The sequence below is a fragment of the Drosophila erecta genome, unplaced genomic scaffold, assembly GCF_003286155.1.
Source record: "Drosophila erecta strain 14021-0224.00,06,07 unplaced genomic scaffold, DereRS2 tig00000000-arrow-pilon, whole genome shotgun sequence".
NCBI lineage: Eukaryota > Metazoa > Arthropoda > Insecta > Diptera > Drosophilidae > Drosophila > Drosophila erecta.
The window spans coordinates 25,511,513-25,529,965 of record NW_020825194.1 but is presented as its reverse complement, the minus strand read 5'-3'; the positions used below and the strand labels follow the sequence as shown (position 1 = coordinate 25,529,965).

General features: G+C 41.6%; 1 protein-coding gene across 4 annotated transcripts in view; it reads right to left on the bottom strand.

Moving 5' to 3' along the window:
- The window catches only part of LOC6553142 (homeotic protein antennapedia), a 104,075-nt gene that overhangs the window by 62,578 nt on the left and 23,044 nt on the right, over window positions 1-18,453 (bottom strand). For all 4 annotated transcript variants that reach the window (XM_026976647.1, XM_015153950.2, XM_015153951.2 and 1 more), the window contains one exon: window positions 11,711-11,798. The gene's annotated coding sequence lies outside the window, so the exon portion shown is untranslated. The remainder of the gene's footprint in view (window positions 1-11,710; window positions 11,799-18,453) is intronic.

The following is an 18,453-nucleotide window of genomic DNA, read 5'->3' as shown; positions in this document are numbered from 1 at the left end:
GGAGCTTGACCCAAATGTCATGTGCACATGTCCTTCCTAATTGATTTCAAATAATGTGTAGCCATGACTTCCTGAGGGCAATCCGAAGTGCCTTTAAAATCCATTTGATCCCATTGTCGCGTGTGGAGATTGTCATCGTCACCATGGCCATCATCATCTGCACATTTATTTGGCTTGGGAGTGTGCTGCATGTAAAGGCAGCTAATAAAATTAAAATGCCATATTTCAGCCGTTGATAACAATAAGTGCGCTCAAGTTGCCCCTCAGATGCTCCATCCTCCTCCTCTTCGCTGCGATCTCTCCTTACTTGCCACTGCGTCTGGCGAGTAGGAAATTATTTTTTGGCACGAACGCACGAACGTGCGGCCTTGCCACAAAGTGTGGCGCCCCAAGTGCGGGGTACGATTTTTGGGGGGCGGCCGTCTGTTGATATGACAAAGCAGTTGAGCTGAGAAAAAATACCTGTGGAAAACAGCCTGCAAGGAATTTTCCTAGATATTGATTTTGGTGTCAACGCCGACGGCGCAATTCTCTCAACCGAAAATTATGAAAATTGAAAACACATTTTGGGAAGGGGAGTGCCGAAGTTTTCCTAATTTCCCAGACAAGTGCGATATGCATCTAGCAGACAGGAGGAAATGATTTATGCGGACTTGATTTTTATTATTGATTATCAGCAAAGGCCTAAGAGAATTTTCGCTTGCACTGCCAATGCTTAAGTTCTATAGAACATCATCGTGTGCAAATTATTATTAAGGCAGATAAGTAAAATCAAATTTTAAAGGTGGACTTCGTAACATAAATTATGCATTTTGTTTTTAGCTATTCGTTTTTAAGATACTTTTCGCTATCCTTGGCAGCCTTAGCTGGCCAATCTATTAATGTGTGTGTTTATGTTCCAAAATTGATAATATTAGAATGCTTTCCAGCACTTATTGCCCTCCAGTCAAGGCTTGTAATTAAATTAAAATTCCTTTCACATGACAAGCCCGGAAGGCAGACACACATACACTGGCAGAAAGGAGTCAACAACAGGCGTCCGTGTCCTGGTAGTGGAAACCCATGTGGCTGTGTGTGTTGCATCTCTTGAGCTCGTTTTGTGCAAACTAAGACACGTTGTCAGCATTCATGTCACCGAAAGAGAGAGCTGGCCCTCCGAGAAAGAGAGGGGAGAGTGGTTGGGAGTGAGGCGGAAGTCCTTTCAAGTGGCTTTTGATGCTGGCCAAAAGATTTTTCATTAAAATTTCCCTTCCATCACCTAATAGTTTTCCTCGAGCCAGATAAATTTGCATTGTAAGTGAAAAAATGTAACAATTTTCAGTTTTCGTTGGGGGCTTAGGGTTATCAAGGCTCGGATTTTTAAATTTGAATTTTCGTAACTTTAAGCTGTAATGTAAATGTAAATGTAGTGTAATGCAATGTTAATGTACACTTTATTAATTAAAGATTAATTATAATTAAAGAGCATATTTGAATTGCCTAATTTGTTGCTAAATCACAGGTAAGAAGCATTATATTTTTAGTTAGTCCGAACCAAATGATTTTCTTAATAAAATGCCATTTTCGGGCAGATGTCTATTCATGCGTCCCAATTCAACCCCAATTTCCGCGAATTTTTAACATTTAATTACAATTTTTCTTTTCCACTTGCTACTTGCTACTTGCTACTTGCTGCTTATTCCAATCTAAAGTCGCACGCGTTGAAATGCTCTCCCCTTCGGATTTTCCGTAATGGACTTCGCGGCGTTTGGACAGCGTTTAAAGATCGCACTCGCATTTATCGTCGAGGGCGAAAGCTTCATGATGAGGCTTCAATCCGGCCAGACGCCACCCCCAGTTGGCGCGGCCAGGGGGGGCTGGAGGTGGTTAGCCGGCCCGGGGGAAACACAAAAATCTTTTTACGTCAGTTCTGCTTGTCTTGTTGCCTGGCATTTTCTTGCGTTGTTACCTTCGGAGCGGGAACAGTGCGAAATGCTTGGTTGCGTTGTTGCCCCAAACCACCCGCTCCATTCTTGCCCCTCCCCAAGTTGCCACCGCCCATGGTCTCCCCTCCTGCGAGAACTGCCGAGTTGGCTCATTTCTGGCCGCTGGGAGAAATACGTACGTCCGAATTATAACCAGATTTTCAGGTTCTTATCATAGATCACATTCTAATTTAAATTACATTTCAGATAGTAATAGTTAATACAATAGATTAGCCTGATGTTAAATAAGGGTCTTAAATGTTGTATCAGAATTTTTGAAGTGATTATTTGTTGAGTGTAAGTAGCTGTGCTGATCAAAACAAATTAATTTATTTATTTTTGGCCTAAATAAATGCCTAAATAGACAGTTTCGATTTCGTTGAAGCTTAACTTTTTATTTGAATGCGATTTCTGCCCCCAACGCTAAACACATTTATCACATATTGACTTGGCTATATTTCGGAAATTATTGTTAACAACACTGCCTCCGTTTCGTCTGCGACTCGCTGGCAATTTCCTTTAGCACAGAATATCCAACGAAAGCGTAGCGAAAAGTTTTTGCGAAAAACGTTAAACGCAATTGTCCGTCCGTCCGCCCCATTGTGTCTGTCTCCCTCGCGCTCCGTCCGTCTCTCTCTTGCCTGACTGTCTGTCTGGCTGGCCTCGTTCATCCTTCCGCTTACCGCCGCCCGATTCCCGCTTCCCGCTTCCCCATCCCACTTCCCGCTTCCCAGCGCCCGCCCCTCGGGCAGTTTAGTATATAACAAGTCAGCGTCAGCTGCTCCTTTCCGCTCCGCTCCGCCCGCTACAGCTCCTATGAGCAGGGCCATGGCTGTAGCTTCAGCTATAGCTGCTGCTGCCACTTTGTCGGCTGCCTCGAATACTTCCATGTTCATTTTACAAGTAAAACGGAAATGACAGTTCCGCAGCGACTCGAACATCTTTCGCTACTCCGCTTCTCACGTCTGGTTTCTCCGGTTCTCGGGTTCCCCGATTCCCCGATTTCGCTGTACTCCACTGTACTCCACTATACTCCGCATCCTGACTCCCCCGATTCGGGGATCCACTCCACTGCACGGCCGCGGAAAGTGAAAGAAACCTTTCTCGCATAATAGTCTGTCAAAGTGCTCCGGTTGCTCCTGTGACGAGCAGCTCGCCACTCTGGAGCACTTAGCACTTGACAATCTGCAGAGGGAATGGATTCAGATACGGAAGTAAGCGGACAGAAGGGAATGTATGCAAAGATATATTAGAGGATCGACGGGATGCTGAAAACTGTGCGCAGATTTGCAGCTTAAATATGATTTGAGCTGCGAAAAATGCTTCATTTCGTTTATATTTCGAAGCCAATAATTTATGATGGGTTGATATAAGTAAATAAGTACCATATCTAGCTACATCCCAAATTTCCTATCTTTTGTAACATTTTTCGTTGATTTTACTCTGCCAGCTGCCTAAGCCTTTGCACTAGCGTAACCTAGAAGATGCAGGGATTTGTACCTTTTCATAGGGAATCCTTCACAGCCGTGACAAACTTTGAGCTTAAGTAACCGAGCCAATTTTCCAGCGCCGCACCACTGGGTTTCCTCGAACTAATTTCCTTCTAATTATGAGTCTAGGGCACAGAAATCATGTCAGCTTTCCCGCTCGCTCACTCGCTGAGTGATTTATGGCTGCTGCTGGAAAAATGTCAAAATATTTGTTGACCACTCTCTCTCCCCAAAGATTTTCCCCGCCAGCTTTTAGACTTGCCTACACAATATCGAACTTATCCAAATCACTTGGCAAAGTTCGCCCTCTTCTCAGTGCCCCTGCCTCGTTTTGGAACTCCTGCTTTTGTTTGTTGTGAATTTGATTTATTTATTTATTGTTGGCCCTCGTTTTGTATTCGCTAATCGCCAGTGGAGCGACTGATTAGCGTAATTTTCCGGCTGCTGAGCGTTTGGATTGCTGCCTTCGATATTAATACGAAAGTTTGGGGCTTTTTTGGCATTATTATTCTGAAAACTTTGCTGATGCCAATTACGATTCCCGCATTCATGTTTATTAAGTGCAAGTGGGAAATACAACGAGCTATAGAAATACAAGCAATACATCAATATTCCGCATAGGAATTTTTGCATTTAAGTTGTCTTCGCATGTAAGAAGAAACTTATACCCACCCATTTTTAACGGATCCCTTCCTTTAGGACCCACTAAAAAATGTTGTAGCGAAGGCCCACTGTACACGTATCTTTCATTTTGCGCCACTGAAACACACCCACACATGTTGCTTCACTGTGCTAAGCCGCTGCGCCGTGCGAGCGAGACGGCGATGCGATTGAGTGAGATGGAAAATGAGCTAGTGGGCAATCTTATGTGCAAGCGATACCCAGAGGTCGGAGCGGAAAAATTATTTTGGGGCAACTTGCAAGTAATTTGCAAAAGGCTGACACTTTTTTGTTTCTGTAGTTTTGCGACTTTGATTTATGTGGTATCGTCAAAAAACTAATACGATGTTGTGGCATACATGTGTGACTCAAGTCTTTCCTTAATAGTGGGCGTGGCATCTCATCTGAGTGCGAAGGTCAAACTTGTTACCCGCCGAGAAAACAATTTTCTATTTCCGCAGTCGCAGTTTCGGGTTTGTGACACATGCAAAGCCAGGCCAAAAAAAGGAGAAATAAAAGGTGACAGCCAAAAGCTCCACAAAACTATGAATAAAGTCGCAGGCACACACGAATAAAAGTCGTGAAGAAAACGTAGAAGCGGAGATGAAACAAAAGTCCATGTTATTCTACCGAAAGAGTCAAAAAGTCAACTTCACATGCCCGAAAAGTCGCACAAAAATAATCCCAAAAAGTTTTTGCGCTCAAAAACATGAAAGCGTTCAACACAATGACAGGGGCTGCGGGGTTGCGGGGAAGGGGGTTTCCAGAGGGGGCGGCTTACTAGGGATGAGTGAAAGAGAACGCAGACGTTGATCACAAAAAGGAAAATGTCAAAGTTCTTCTTTTGCGGTCTCCGAGGTTCTTTAAATGTTCTGGGTAACAATTTTTGTTCAGTTCCTTCGACTTCTGTTTTTTTTTTTTTGCTGGGGTTAAGCTTTTTTATTCTTGGAACCAGCGACGGGAATTTCGCACCGAGGAAGGCGACTTTTGTTTTGAGCACTGTGCCTTCTCATCTTATGATCTAAAAACTCAAATCGAGCTCAATAATACGCTATAAAGCATACGCAGAGAAGTTTCGATCTTAACTATATAACTTCCAATACAACACTTTAATGTCCAATATTTAGTAGTATACTAAAATACGATTTAAATAACACATTTCGATTAGGTGGGTATTAACTAATTCATATTAAAACTAGATTTTCCCATTATACCAAACTTTTTCTGCTAATTTTTAAAAATTCCTGGTGGAACTGGTCCACTCCCCCTGATTCACTTATTGCTTCAGCTTTTCACGCTTCTGTTAACATGAAAAGGAAGTGCACGTCAAAGCCTAGACACAAACTACGAAGCGTAAAGGTGCAAGTGAAGCCAGAGTAACAACATTCATTGCAATTGCCACCCAGCGAAGGATAGAAAAGCCCCAACCGGCAGAGAAGAAGCGCGGCAGTGATAAAAACAATGGATTAAAGGGCATCCGTAGCCAGCAATGCGTGCCAGCGGGAATTTGTTGAACAATTTCGCCAGAGAAACCGAACGAGAAAAAAGCGCGGCCTGCATAAATGAATAAATGAGTGGCAAACGAAAAGGGAAAACTAAGTGGAAAACAGGGGGTGGAAGGCGGAGAACGCGAAAGCACAAATTACTAACAATTAAATGGCGAACAAAGTAAGCCAAGCTGGGCCAAGCTGAGCCAAGCCGCAATTATCACATCACTGGCTAACTGAAGACCCACGGAAATCCCCAGAAAGCCCCACAAAAGCATACAAATAAGAAGAGGGAGTCAACTCTAATTTATGAACTGGAGCCGAGGACGGAGGCGATGCACAGTGGAATTTTGCTACTTAGCCGCTCTTTTTAGCCATAGCATTTTCACTTTGTTTTCGAACCGTCTTCAAGGTGAACAGCGATTTGTAGAGATGCAGCGATAAACAGGTAATGAAAAAGAGGAGGAAGGGAACACGGCCATAAAAAAGTTGTAGGCCTAACAGGTGCTAACTGTCCGCGCGGCAAATTTCCGGACTAACAAGTAATAACCATAATAACCCGAGGCCTTCGAGTTTTCTCTTCTTTCAACCCCTTTCCACTTCTTCTGCGCAACCACTTTTTTCCAGCCAAATTGACAACGATCCAATTTCATAATGAAAATTTCTGCCGCTGTCAGCCTTCAATTGAATTGCACATACTCGTACAACTCAGAAGCAAGCGAAAATACAGAAAAACTGAACAGCAAGGGCAAAAGTTTTGTAGGCAAAAATAGTCCCAGGATACACACATATATGTATGTACATACGTATTTGTATACATAACCCCCATGAAGAAATCCAGCTGACAGGCCGGAGAAAGAGACGGAGACAGCGCCAAGAAAGAGACAGTTCGAGGGAGTTTCCCCATCTGTGTTTGCTTCTCGTCTTGGTGTTCCCTTATTTTTCTATAGTTACATATATCGAGTAAACGAAAAACAAAAACTTTTTTCCACTTGAGTAACTTAAGTGCCAATTCCATCCAAAATAAAAAAGAAGAACCGAGAAAACAGCTACGCAAACCAAAGTTGAGTTGAAGAAGCGCAAGAACAATATTTGGGAATTGGGGGAACGAGCGAATGGCTGTGCATTAAATTGATGTGAGAATCGATTGAAAGCCAAATGAAAGGCTGCTTAATGAATCTCATTCGCATTAATGTGCGCCATGGGAAAGCATTTAAATATCCATAAATACTGCACTTGTTGAGGTAATACGTGGGCCCACATTTTATATCATACGAAACATAAAATAAGAACGTAAAGTATTCGCCAATGCTATGTAATGTTTAAACCCTATTTTAATCGTGTGTGTGAGTAAAAATTTCGTTATAACTCTTGATTTCGCTAGTTCGTTCGGTATGGATGTACAATGCATTTATAATTTTATTTTTTATTTAAAATTTTATGTTTGCCTTATTGCTTAAAACAGTGCTGTTGACATTGAGTTGTATCCTCATAAGGCCGATGGAAAATATATTCCTTTTTTATTTAAATTAAATATAAATACAACGCAATGATTAAACGAAGGTCTTATAAAACATACTCAAAACATAAAACTTACTTAATTTAAATGTCTAAGGTCGTACGCAATTTTAAAAATTAATCAATGAAACAAGCTTTGGCCATTAAATAACCAAGAAATTATCGGTCTCGCTTTGCAAATACTATTTTATGCATTGCCGACGGTAAGTTTAATTTAGCATTTGTTAAGCAACACCGAATATAAAATCCGAAATGATTTCCAAGCTGAAAATAAATTAAGAACTTGGGGAGCTCCAAATCTTGAATCGACATTTAATTGTTTTTGCAGAAATAAACTGAGTAATGGCCGCGCGAATCAATTTGCAACAAAACCAAAAGGGAGGCACGCACACAAACACACTCGCACAGAGGCACACAAACACACCACAAATACAACAATAGAGAGATGAGTCGGCCATGATTTGCCGACGGCAATTTCCAAATATCCTCGATTTCAACCATTGCGGTGCGGAGTTCAAAGTGAAGCATTCGAGTGGCGGAAGCCAAATGGCGAAAGCCGAACTAAATGTGAGTCGGCAGAAGAGAGAAGAGAGCGCCCACCCCCGTGTTGAAAAACTGGAATTGGTCAACAGCTGCGCTAAGAGAGTCTCTCTTAAATTATCCTGCTTATCTCTTAAGAGCAGCGCACAGCTGTAAGCAATCACCCAGGACCTGCCCATGATCACCAGGAAGGTTGTAATCTCGGGTCCGATTCAGATGGAATACAAATAATACACATTATTTAAATGAGAGCCATTGGTCGAAAAACCAAATTTTTACTTTGTTTTTTTTTTTTGCCTCACTAGTTCATTCCTTCTTATCGGAATTTAATTCCATTGCCAAATTGAACGATACCGATAACTGCCCTCGGCTGACTCGCATATTGATCGAGTGTTTTGATATTAACATAAATTCTCCGCTGCCGTATTTGTGGCACGCAACATAAAGCTTTCGATCATTTAAGGCAACCGACAAGAATTAGATTTGGCTTTGGTTATTTTCGTCTATTTGGCCCATTCGCACGTTTGACCCCCTTCAAGGCAATCGCTTGGGCCAACAATCGAATTGAATTCGCAACACTGCAAGAAAAAATTGGGCGCAAGCAAGTTTGAATATTTATAAGATCTTTTGTGATAATTATTATTATGTCAATATATTAATATTTTTATTTTATTTTATTATCACCTAACTTCTTCCAATGATAAACTTATACATCCCTGATGATTTAGTTCCTCTCCTTTTAAAAGATTTTATTTGTTAGCTTCGGGAAGATCATTTAAGGCAAAATCTAAGCCAAACAAATGTATCTATGTAAATGTATCTATTGACTCTACGAAGTGTCAGTGTTAAAGCTATTAGTTTTGAACATCGATTTACTGATCAAACCTGTGTGAAGCCCTGAAAAACCTACGGGACTCAGACTAATTCCTAAATAATTTGAAAACCTTTCAAAGCCGATCCATGAAAGCACTCAAATCGAGCTCTATAAAGAAGACCTTCGCATTCCTGCGCTTCCGCTCCAGTATCTCAGTTTCTTATGCTGTTTCTGTCCCCTGTCAGTTGGTTAAGATATCGGTTATACATACGTTCAGACGTGCATATGTATATAGCATCAGTCCCATATCGATTTCAAATTGGAAGTCCCCACTCGCACGGCTGGCGAAACAGAAACAGAAAATAATTAAGTTCTCAAAAGATAAAAATCATGTTAGCCGCAGATCAATTAGTTGATTTTTACCATAACCCAGGCATATATCAATTTTTGCTCGCCAGCTCCACAGCCTCTTCTTCTTCTACGACTACGTGGTGTGCTCGAGGTGACGCCCCCACCGCCTCCACCTCCGCCCACCTCATCCCCCTCGCCCCTCCCCTTGAAAAAAGTGGTCCGCTTAGTGCATAAATTTGCATATGAGAATGTCTGGAAATGCCTTTTGAAGGCTGTTGAAATGTTGCTGCAGGGGGGTTCTGCGGGCTGAGGGGGCTAGGCAGCGGGGGAGGGGGAGGGTGTCGAAGGTTTCTCCGTGGATGTAGCACCTGCTTTTTGGCCTGGAGCAAGACACTCGAGTGGCCAAGAAGGAGCCTCGAATGGAGCCTGATACTGGACATGCACATGCTCGGACGTCAGTAACTCATTTATCGCTTAACTGGAGTTGCCCCTCCAAACTTCGTTTTACCAAGCCCACCTTTTGCACGGAAAACAATCCAATAAAATGGTTTCGTCTTCCAAAAAAATAAAAAAATAACTACCACTTGCGCAGACAGTACTCATTAAATATAGTCTTTAAGTTCGATCAAGCACAACTCGCAAGCTCAACTAATAATAAAATTTGCTTATAGATTGCCCAAAATTTCAACAGCAAGTTCACACTGGCAGCCAAATATTCCTATGTAAGGTCACACTGTGAATTTCTGTGCAATGTACAGTACCAGCAATTAAGTTAGAGATTAATTTAGACATTGGCGGTCGGTAAATTTCATTTGAGTAGCATTTAAGAGCTTTTATTTCTTACTGTGTGTTATCAGTTTCTGTTTCGATTTCACTAGTCTTATTTTATTTTATTTTGACAACGAATTTGCATGCGCTGGAAATTGTGTTTTGAGGCTTGTTAATTTTGACTAAAGTCGCTGCAGTTACGTGCTGCGTTCGGTTCGGCTCGGTTCTGTTCCCAATCCAAATCCCAGATCCCAGAGTCGCGGCCCATTGCGTGACTGACCCAACCTGAGAGACTTACGCATGCGCGCGCTTACAAACGCCAAACTGAGTTTCACAAAAAGGCAGCAAAAAATATAGTAAACTGGTAAAATCAGCAAACAAAAAAGACTGCCAAGCAAAACAAGTAAAATGTGAAACAAGAACCAAAACAAAGTGTTCGATGTTTCCGTTTCAAATTCTGTGGAAGAAGACATTTGCCGAGGCCCCAAAGTCTCGGCGTCTGTTCCATTGTGGGACCAAACCCAAACCCGAACCCAAGCCCATGCTCCTACCCAGTGGGATGGGACAGTGGGACCTCTGGACGGAGACAATTGGCGCGCAAACAATTGTTCGGTTCGTTCTGTGGTTTGCTTTGGTCTCTGCTCGTTGGACATACGAAAAAGGAGAACAAGTTCGGTGTTTTGCTTTAAAGCACGCCTAAAGAACTTCCAGCCAGTGAAGTTGGGCCAAACAGTGGATTGAATTGCAAAGAATGCAGCTATAAAATGAATATTATGAAACATTTTGTTTACCTGATCTGTTTTCAGCTCTGACCAATTGATAATTGATGAATTGTTGAATTGTTCATGTAAGTATTTCGTAGTGTTACCGTATATGCTTCCAATAATCAATCAGCTCTGTATTACAATTTAACTGTCTCGGTATCTCTAGTATCAAACAGTTAAGAACAATCATTATGTAAGACAAATAAATTATATATTAACAAATAACTAAAAAACAACCTATGAAGATTAGGCATAAATAATGGTCGTTGTTCAATTGCTTTTCTTAGCCGTATCATAATTCTAAACGTTACTAAAATACCCCTTTTTGTTCAAGTGCCAATTCTAGCCACATAAGCCCCACCACGCCCATCGTACCCATCTACAAGCTCGGCCAACTAGCGATTGTGGCGCAGATAAAAGAAAGGCACTTGAGCATTACATCGGCGAAGGCAGGCAGAAGAGCATTCTGCACTTGAAGCGGCCAAGACTCGCTTTGGGCTGAGCCCCCAAACAGCAAAATGGGAAGAAATCGGCGGAAAGTGCCAGGGTGCAAGGGAATTAACAATTCATTTTATTGTTAAGTATGCGGCCGGGCGGACCCACAAAGGGGGAGTTGGGGTGGGAGTGGCAGTGGTAGCCTCTTTTTAGACCATCTTGTTAGGCCCAGTCTGCGAGGTCTAGCGCTGCTTTCCCTCCAGCGGAGCAGCCAGCCTCATAGTTAATAATGCGATAATTTCATTTTCATTCAAAGCAAATCGAAGGCAGCAACAACAAAGTCCCAGGAAAGCAACAGCTACCGGATTACGAGCCATGAAAAGGAATAAATAAATCGTCTTTTTAGGAGGGGTGGTGTGTTGCTGGGTTTCTTGGCGTGTTGCGGCAACATGTTGCCCGGCTGTTTTCTTCGTTCTTTTTGATTTCGGGGATGGAGAGAAAACCTGATGCATGCGCAAAATTTAAATTATGTTGTTTTGTCGCATGTTTCGCTCTTCTTCTTCTTCTTCTTCTCGCTGCGCTTTGTCGTTGTTGGTCTTTTATGTGGTTGTTGCTGCAGTTCTTAAAGCATTATCAATGAATAAATGAAAACGTCTTTTGTCCGGTGGAAATTGTCGTTGCTGCCGATGTTGGCATGCAACTTGCAGAGCGCTCAACATCTTCCTTAAGTCGCTGTTTTGTGTCACAGCCAACTGTCATTTGTACACCGAATCGCGGCCTCTTCTGTCCTGCGATATGTTCCCCGGCGATATGTTCGATTTGCATAAAATCACGGGAAGCACTTAGGATTAATAGCGAGCGCCGCGGATGTCGCGGGTTAAACATTTGTGTAGCGAAATTGATTCAATTTGGGGCCTACCTTTTGCGATGCGCGGCTAAATTGTCGTTATCCATGTGGGTAATCCACCTTTGTTGTCCATTTACAGCTGGGTTAATCCAAAATTGCACTGCAATAGACAGAAAAATGTTGTTTTAGTTGTGGCTTGAATTGTTTAGCAGCAAAATTAACGCCTCCGCTCAGTGGCGCCACATGTAGGCGGGTAGCGGAAGCACACATGTAAAATATTGTGGCTGAGAAATTTCGTGAATCCTATGTTTAGCTTTCGAATAAAAGATTTATTTCGGTTTCAGAAAACAGACTTTGGAGTTACAAACAATTTTGGAATATTATATTCAAAGGAATTGAAACATTTTATTTAAAGATCTACTTGGCAATTATTTCAAGAGTTGGGAAGTGTAAAATGATTCAAAGCAAGTGTCGTTAAATGTAAATATCCAATTTGTATTTTATAGCTTAAGCTTTATCAGTTTAAGCTTTATTTAGTTTATTACACTGTGTATCTTTTAAAATATTGATATATTTTGATACTTAAAATGCTATACTTGAGGAAAATATCACACAGCAATTATTTCGGGCATCAGCGGAAAGACAAAAGATTCTTACGTTGCCAACTTTTGACATTTTCCCACCTTTTAATGTCACCGAGTCGCTCCGCATACAGAAGGCAGGGAAAAAAGGAACGATCGGCAGCAAAAAGATCACTAACAGCCAAAGTGCCCAAGTACCAAGAGAAACAAGGAAGCTGGCCATGGCCAAAAGAGCCAAAAGAGCCAAAGGAGCCAAAAGAGCCAAAGACCAAGTGGCAGACTGTCAGGTTCAGTTTCAGTTAACGTTTAAGTTTGGGACCCATTCTCAGGTTCAGGCTCGACTTCGAAGCTGCTGTCATATCCTTTTGCGGTAAGCGACTGAGAAAGGGGGAAAGGGGGAGGAACGGATGTTTGGGCCCGCTTCTCATTCATTTGCGCCAAATGTCATTATTGTTGCTCGTTTGTTGTTGCCTCTTTTGTGGCCGTTGCTGCCTCTTTTTGTGGCATCTTCGGGTCTTTTGTAAAACTCCCTCGTTAAACAGATTATTTTCACACCCGACTTCTTGGCTTGGCTGCTGCCAATTTGGTAAGTGAATTGAATGGAATGGCACAGACTCTGCACTGCAGCTCACTCCTTGCAGGCGTTAATAATGCGATTTCAATGCAGTTGATTACACTGCGAATAAATGCTGTGTATTTGCATATTGTAAAATAGCCTGACAAGCGAAATAACTAAAATAAATATTAGAAAATATCAATTTTTCACAAATAAATAGGATGAACTCAGGTTTGGTGCAACCATTACTTTATTTCGTCGACATACAAATATTCATTTACTTTGGATTCGTATTAATTATTATCGTACGGGTGTACGGGTATTATATTTAAATACATATTTGATCGGTGTGTACAAAATTCAAAGACCTCAAAGCGCGAAGTGTTTTCCTTTTTATATTTATTTGGGGAGACCTTATGAAAGCGACAGAAGGAGTGACACATGTATGCACCAGGTTTAGAAGGTTGCGGTGCCAACAATGGGCAGGCTTCGATTTGGCTTTGATCCCGCTGATTGTTAATTGCACGAAGTATGAAAAGAATTACCAGAGCTTTGGCTTTCAGTGTTCCGTTTCCAGGGCGAGACTTAGGAATCGATGACGATTTTGATCCCTTTGGGGTCTCGATATATATGCAAAACTAGAGCTAATTTTATTAGCTAATTTTGCAAGGAATACTCGTGCTATTTTTAAATGGGTTGCAATTTTGCATTATTACCAAGCCTTCTTTAGCATAATAATATTTTTCCGAAATGCCGCTTTTCAGTATATTGCCCAATTTCACTATCATGCCAATGATACTGCTCCCCTTCCAATCAAAATAATAGCCGAAGAAGAAAGTGATCGCAGCTGAATTTGAAGGGGCTCCCTCCCAAAATATTTCGCACTCAAGACTCTACGGAATGTTTCCGCAAGTTGCCTGAAATTATTTCTGCGGACACGCTCTGCCGCACGTAGCACTCTCGAAAAAAGCGATGGAGAAGCCAGTAAACCCTTGGAATTCGAAAACATTTTATGGCATTGGAGGGGCGTGGAGGACCACCTACCAACTACCACCTAGGCGTAACTGTTCCCAAATTCATATGCATTATTTGCGCTATTTGCGCCGTTTGTTTTGATCGCGAAAATATTTTGCGCTCGCTGCGTAATTGTTGAAAGTCAGACAAAGCAGGGCCAACCCACACAGGGACGGGGAGTGCGGGGGGATCGGCGGACTGACACGTGAATGACAGATCAGACAACCAGCTCACGCCCAACATCAGAAAACATCCATAAATATTTTTGTCATTTAGCCCCCGGCAGCGGCACTCGATGCGATTTATGGCTGAGAGTCGTAAAAAACCGTAAAAAGCCTTCCCCCGAAAAGAGAACATCGTAAAATTAAACAACGAAATAGTTTTTGGTCGCTTAAGTCGCCGTTTGTGATCGAAATACTTAATTAATTGGTCGAACCCCCCGATCGATCGATGGATCGCTGAATCTGATCGTGGGTGGGCCACCCATCCCCAAATGGAGTGCGTTCGTTTGATTTATGCAGACAACGCGGACACATTTAATGAGCGGCATTTGAATGCACAGTCGCCGGTGCCCAAAACCAAATTTTGCACTTGTAGCTTAAAATAAATTCCGGGGAATAGAGCTTGCACTGACTACACGCAAAGAAAACGAAGTCTTCCAATCAGAGAAATTTCCGCAGAAGTTGATAGTCTTACATAATTAAAGACTTTCATTTGGATTCAGATGTAAAATCATTTCACATTTCATAAGGGTACGAAAAGTGATAGCGCCAACCAGCGGTCGGTGGCTGAACTAGGGTAAAAGCTCAGGATGAAGGACATTCACTACGGGTTCATGTCCCGACTAAAGGATAATAGGGGGAATGCGCAAGGGACCTAGTCCTGGCTAAAGGATACTAGTTGTGAAAGTAAAACCGAAAGCTGTGCAAGCCGTGGGAAATTCAAAACGCCACCTATTGGCGCAATTTGCTAAGGATTTTTCTAAGGACAATTCAGACCACGCGATTTTTACCGCGCACAGTGGAGCTATTCGTGCAGTCACGAGCTATTCGAAACAAGTCCTGGCTTTAAAATGAGGATGCCCTGCTTGTATAGAATTGAAATTATAAAGATTAAATTTCTCTTAAATAAAGTTTTGATCCGCTGAAATAATATTTTCTTTTTATTTTTAGGCATCATTAATAAATAAATGTTTTACAGTTCTATTATAGCTACTGTAAATGTCTCCCCGAAACGAACCATGTTAAGCAATTAAATCGAAATAAATAAAAAATGCAAGGAAGCACTATAAAAATTGAAAGAAAAACGCTGAGCATGTCACAACCACCATTGGCATGCAAGATACCATGTTTCTAGTTTATAACAAATATTAAAGATGTACAAAAAGGGTTCTGAAAGACACACAGAACCATATACAGAAGACCACACACTGCCACTAGGTTCAGAATCAATGACGGCAAGAAAAATTAAAAATATAAGTAAGCCAAGAGAAGCCAAAACGTGAGGCAATAAAAAGTGAAGCTCCTTTAATTTTAAGACAGAGCCGACACTTAATAAACAATAATCATCAACTCGAGGGGAGATTATCTCGATCTTCAAGTGGAACTATCTCCTGGACTCCCATACGTACTTATGTTTTTCCATATACATACATATATAGTTATATACATATTTGTATATAAACAAGCAGTGAATCCCAGGCGTTTATCCTATATTTTTTGCTGTCGGTCTTGTGGCAACGAGATTTGCATTTTGATGAATTGCAGGCGAAAGATGGAGAACTGAGCTAAAGTAACCTGTAAGTCATTTTCGTGACACCATCTGGAATGGCGGAGGGGAGATTGGGGGACAATCGCAAAGTTGCCGCAGCAACTTCTGGTCTCTTGTGTGACTTGAAATTTAAATTAACCTTTGGTTTTTGGTTTTTGGGTTTTTTCTTTGCTATTTGCCTCTTCAGCGCGGGTAATTACTTTTTCATTTTGCGAAAAAAGACCGAGTTAGCTTTGGTTGGATGTGAGTTATTGTGCAAATTAAAATGAACGATGTGTCGGTAAGGTCGCCTTTTGTTGTAGTAGCGCCAACGATAAAGTCCCCCCTGCGGACCCTGAACCTGAACCGCAAGTGCGATGTATCTGGCATTTTTTCTATATTTTCGTGTTTCTATATCTTGTTTGGCTGTCTAGCGCGCGCATGATGTGACTATGATTCGTGTTGTTCGCTCCACGCCATGAATTTGCCCTGTCCATTGCGGTCGAGGCGATAAGAATCTTTCCCGAGTTCCCAGTCCGCAGCGGTCCAGATGAAAAGCTCGGCCAGCGAAATATTGACTAAGTGTCGGCGGAGAAGGAGGGCCGTCCAACCTGACAGCGGTAAGTGATTAACTCTTTACATGACTCCATCTTCATGGTCAGCGCTTTCTGATCCAATCTAAATTCACAAGACAAAAGCGGCAATTTCGGTGGGTTTTTTCTGGTTGGTGACTCAGTTTAGAGAGTGCCGTTATGTGGTAGAACTAGCTTAATCGCAGTTCAGCCATCTTGATTTATTAATTGCCCAAGTGATTGAAAGCGGAAGGGCAATGGAAAGAAACCGAATTTTAGTTGGCAAATCGACCTCCTTCAAGTTCGTATTCCATTTAAAAGCAGGTATCAAAACAAGTCATTTCGCAGGATGTCATTGTTATAATTGTATATCTATAGGTACTCAAATAATATTTATTCTTTGTCCCTGTATAAAAGTGCTATAACTTATTCATTTTTAACATCAAATCAATACTATATTTCCTGAAACAGTTTTTAAAGTTCTTGGTTCAAACTTCCGCCCGCATTATATAAGTTTTCTCGACTCGATTTAGGTTTAACTCGTAGGTTGAACCCTGCATACATTTTCCGCCTCTCTTTCTGTTTCGGTTTCTCTTTCTCTCAATCTCACTTCAATTTCCATTTTGGGAACCAATTGAGACTTGGAATTTGCCATAAATTGCATGTGCGACAACTGTTCCTCTGTCTGTGTGTGTGAGTGTGTGTGGTGTCTCTCTGTGTGGGTGTTGTAGTGTAGGTGTGATTGAGATTGTGTGGGTGAAGGAGTGGAGGGTGGGAGTTGCGGCTACAAGCTGAAAATGCTTCTCAATGAAGCCAGTTCATTTAAGTTCAACTTATGATGCGGCAGAAATTTGCAGACAATGTTGGAAATATTTCAAACTCAATTCCGAAAGGGCGACCCCAAATACCTAGGTGTGTGTGTGTAAGTGTACATCTGAATGGGTGTGTGTGGGTGAAGCTGGAAAATATGCAAACTTGGTTTGAATTTTGAATGACCTTGGCATAGAGGAAATGGCAAAAAGCATTATTTAAACTTAACAAGGCGACAACTGGGGATAACCCCACACAGATACACACACGCACAGGGGCGGATTGTGTACCTCTATATGTATGTGTGTGGGAGGGAAACGTTTCTATGTTCGTACGGCTGATGGTTTCGGTTGAGTAGCAATTTGTGCCGAACTCAATCAGAGCACACGGCAACCCATTAGTCTCCTCACTCCTCTGGGAATTTTCAACCCGAAAAAGGAGGTGTGGCGTCACACACGCACACAGCACGCGCTATGACAATAGCACCAGAACTTTAAAAATCCAGCGTTATATGTTAAAAATCCATCTTTATATTCAACAGCTTTATTAAATAGTAAGTTCGCGGTTGTGCAATTCTAACAATATTTTTTTCAGGTCAGTTTTATACTTTGAAGGCAGTATTTTTAGCGCAAATGCATTGTTCAAAAATGTAAACATTTTGATGCATAAATTTAAGGATTTATCATATTTTAAGCTATCCGCTTTATTAGCTCTATTGTTGCCGCCGCAGCAGTAGATACGTATTCACATCTGTGAGCGTGCGCCTCTCTCCCTGCATGTATTTTGCTAATTTACTAGACAGAACTACGCCTTTAACCCACCTAGCTCATTTATTATATAAAACACAACGGCCAAGGGGAGTCAAAGGGTGCCGAGCGGGGGTTAAGGGGGCGGCCGGAGACAAAGGACAGGGCGACAGGTTAACTGGCGAGGCAGCTGCTGAGCCTGATTGCAGTCCTTGGCAAAAGGAAGTCGAAAAAGCCGCAGGATTCATCGGCGTCATCGTTGCGTCGTCCTTCCTTTGGGCTTTGAACCCTTTTTTTGGCTTAGCTCCTGCTGCTTTTGATATATATGTATGTGTATATGCATGTGTGTTTCGGGGGTAGCTAAGTGGAAAAATCGTGTTAATTTTCGAAGGCAGCGAAGGCAGGAGGCGGAGATTTCGGGTATCCATTTTATATGAGTTTTTAATTACCGAAATTAGTTGGTTTCCTTTTGTTGCGCCCTTTAAATATCTCCCTTTTTGTGCCCTGTAACTGGGAGTTTTTTTTAATTTATTGTCGTATATTAGGATTCGTATATAATGTTGGATTCTTCTCGTTGAAACATAAATACGTGTATTGTATATTCAAAATTGTATTATTTGGTTTTCAGTTTAGTACTTCACATTACCCAGGTTTAAATTTGATTTCACTTTAAATTTCATTTAAACGCGCAGAAATACCAAAAATAATAAGCTATTTAAATGCAATTATCGAGCTTCAACAGACATAAAATCAGAGCAGAGAGTATGCAAAATACGAGTGCAGCCAA